This window comes from Penaeus monodon, chromosome 40, assembly GCF_015228065.2.
Source record: "Penaeus monodon isolate SGIC_2016 chromosome 40, NSTDA_Pmon_1, whole genome shotgun sequence".
Classification (NCBI taxonomy): domain Eukaryota; kingdom Metazoa; phylum Arthropoda; class Malacostraca; order Decapoda; family Penaeidae; genus Penaeus; species Penaeus monodon.
In genome coordinates, this window is record NC_051425.1 from 5304666 (window position 1) to 5308253 (window position 3588).

The window sequence follows — 3588 nt, forward strand, 5'->3', positions numbered from 1 at the left end:
TTTTTTTGTTTTTTCTTGTGTGGTGTGTGGTGGTGTGTGGTGTGTGTGTGGGTGTTGTGTTTTTTTTTATTTTATTTCTTTTATTTTTTTATTTTTTTTTGATTTATTTTTTTTTTTTTCTTTTTTTTAATTTTTATTTTTAAATTTTTTTATTTTTTAAATTTTATTTTTTTATTTATTTTTTTCTTTTATTATATTATTTTTAAAATTTTTTTTATTTCTTTATTTATTTTTATTATTTTATTTATTATATTTTATTATAATAATTGTAATATAGTGTGTGCGGTGTATGGTGTGGGTGTGTGTGTTTGTGTGGTGTGTGTTGTGTGTGTGTGGTTTATATTTATTTATTTATATTTTTATATATTTATTTTTAATATTAATTATTTTTTTAAAATTTATATAAAATATATATATTTATATTTTTTAAAATTTTATTTATTTTTTTTTTTTATTTTTTTTTTTTTATTTATTTTTTTTTTTTTTTTTTTTTAAAATTTTCCCCCCACCCCACCCCACCCCCCCCCCCCCCCCCCCCCATCCCCGCCCACTTTTTTTTTTTATTTTTTTTAAAATTATTTTTTTTTTTTTATATTTTTTTTTTTCCCCCCCCCCCCCCCCCAAAAAACCCCCCCCCCCCCCCCACCTCCCCCCCCCCTTTTATTTTCTTTTTTTTTTATTTTTATTTTATTTTTTATTTTTTTTTTTTTTTTGGTGTGCGGGGGTGTTGTGTGGTGTGTGTGTGTGTTGTTGTGGTGTGTTTTTGTGTGTGTTTTTGTGTTTTTATATTTTTTTTTTTTTTTTTTTTTTTTTTAAAATTTAATTTATTTTTGTGTCTTTGTAAAAGAAACCCCCGCCCCCCCGCAACCCCACCCCCCCCCTCCCCCCACCACACCCCCCTTTTTTTATATTTTTAAAAATTTTTTAAATTTTATTATTATTATATTTTTATATATTTATATATATGCAATGTTTATTTTTTAATATTTTTATTATTTTTATTTTTTTTATTTTTTATTATTTATATAATGTGTGTGTGGGTGTGGGTTGGGGTTTTTGGGGTGTGTGTGTGTGTTGTTTTTTTTGTGGTGAGTTTTTGTGTGTGTGTGTGTTTGTTTGGGGGTGGGGGTTGTGTATGTGTTTGTGTGTTTTGGTGTTTTTTTTCAATTTAATTATGTGTAGTAGGTAAAAAGTGCATAGATAGATTAATTTAAGAATCATCTATACGTGGATATTTATATTTATATTTATATATTATATATATAAAAATTATATATATATAAATATAATATACACATATAGAAAATAAATAGATAGTGATGATAAAAAAGAATTTTTGGGGGTACGAGTTGTTGTGCATTATATATATAATTATATTATTATATATTATATATATATATAATTAAATATATAAAATTATATTATATTTATAAAATATTTTTTAAAATATTATAATATATATTTATAATTATTTATATTTTATTTATATATAATTTTTTTAATTTTTTTAAAATTTTTAAATTAAAATATTTTTATTTTTTATTTTATATAAAATTATATTTTTAAATTTTTTTTTTTTTTTTTTATTTTTTTTTATTTTATTATTTTATTTTTTTTTAATATTTATATATTATTTTTTTATTTTTTTATTTTTTTTTTTTTTATTTAAAAAAATTAAAAAAAAAAAAAAAAAAAAAAAAAAAAAAATATTTTTATAATTATTTTTTTTTTTAAATATATATATATATTTTATTTTATAATTTTATATATAATAAATATATATTAAAAAAAAAAAAAAAAAAAAAAAAATTTTAATTTATTATGTTTAATTTAAAAAATTATTTATTTATTATTAAAAAATTATATATATAATATAATTTTAATATATTTATATTTTTTATTCTTATTATATTAATATTTTTTATTTATTATTTTAATTATATATAATATATAATTATTTAATTTTGTTTTAAATATATATAATTATTTAATATTTATATTATCATTTTTTTTATTTTTTTTTATTCTTTGTTATATATTTTTTAATATATATATATATATATATATATATATATATATTTTTTGGTGGGTGTGTGTGTGTGTGTTTGTGTGTGGTGTGGTGTGTGTGTGTGGTGTGCTTTGTGGTGTTGTGTGTGTTTTTGTGTGTATGTTTTGTGTGTGGGTGTGGGGTTTTGTTGTGTGTGTGTTGTGTGTAGTAATTAAATTTTTTAATATATATATATTATTATATAATATATATATATGTGTGTGTGTGTGTTGGGTTTTGGTGGTTGGTTTGGTGTGGGGGTGTGGTGGTTTGTGTGTGTGTGTGTGTGCGTATGTGTGTGTGTGTGTGTGTGTGTGTGTGTGTGGGGGTTTGTGTGGGGTTTTGGGGTGTGTGTGGGGTTTGTGTGTGTGTGTGCGTGTTTGTTGCGTTTTTGTGTTTGTCCCAACACACACACACCACAATTATAATATATATATAATAATTATAATATATTTATTATCTATATTAATATTAATTATATAAAATTATATATATATTTAAATTTTTATTATGTTATTAAAATTTTATAATATATATATATATATTATATTTATAATATTTTTAAAAAATTTTATATTTACCCATATATCTTTATACTACCCCTATCTATTATCTATTTTCAATCTATCTATCTATCTTTTTTAATATATATATTAAATATATAATAATTTATTTATTTATTTATTCATTACATAATTGTCTTTTTAACCTCAAGATTTTCGATTTTCCATGCAAAGGCTCCGGGCGAAGTGAAGCTGATCCGTACCAAGAGGGATAGTTATCCCGCGGCGTACGAGACGGAACACAGTGAGTCTAGTGTGCAGATCTTTTATTCGGAAAATTGTATACCATATGTCTGTTTTGTTAAAATTATCTATTTATCGTTTCTCTTTTCTATCTCCCCCCTCTGTGTGTTTGCCCCAATCTCCTCTCTATATAAATGTTTTACACGTTTTTTTGTGGGGTTTATAAATTTTTATAAATAATATATAAATATATATATATATATATTATATATAATATATATATATTTATATATAATAATTGTATGTATGGTGTTGTGGTGTGTGTGGTTTGTAGTAAAATTTTGTTTATAACACATACACACAAACTCTCTAACTATCTATGCGTGTTTTCGCTTTAATGCAGTATAACAAAATAAATTTTCTTGCTTTTCCTGTGTGTTTTTCCATTTCCCTTCCTTGTTTTAAAGACAGTGTGTGTGTGTGTGTTTGCTCTAATATCATATTTTCGATATGGTTTACAGGTGAGGCAGGTGGTAAACGGGGGTTCATTTTTGCGTGGAACAGTTGCTGTGGGCCCTGTTTTCCCTCGTAATGGGCCCTAATTGTGCCGAGGACGAGGATTCGGGAAGGTCTCGCTCGACGTTTTTATTCCCAAGAAATTATATTTAATAGAACAACCAGAGTAAACTTCATTCTTATATACCCGAAAGTAATGTCAGTTTATTAGAGGGCTTTTCTGTGCTGTACGAATATAAATAAATGTACAGCGTATGTTCTGGAATTATATGACATAAA

The 3588-nt window shown here is 23.0% G+C and overlaps 1 long non-coding RNA gene across 1 annotated transcript in view; it reads left to right on the top strand.

Moving 5' to 3' along the window:
• Positions 1-2879, top strand: part of LOC119598119 — a 36552-nt gene extending 33673 nt beyond the window's left edge. The window contains exon 3 of the long non-coding RNA XR_005230945.1: positions 2785-2879. This is a non-coding gene — a long non-coding RNA (uncharacterized LOC119598119). The remainder of the gene's footprint in view (positions 1-2784) is intronic.
• The last annotated feature ends 709 nt before the right edge of the window (positions 2880-3588 follow it).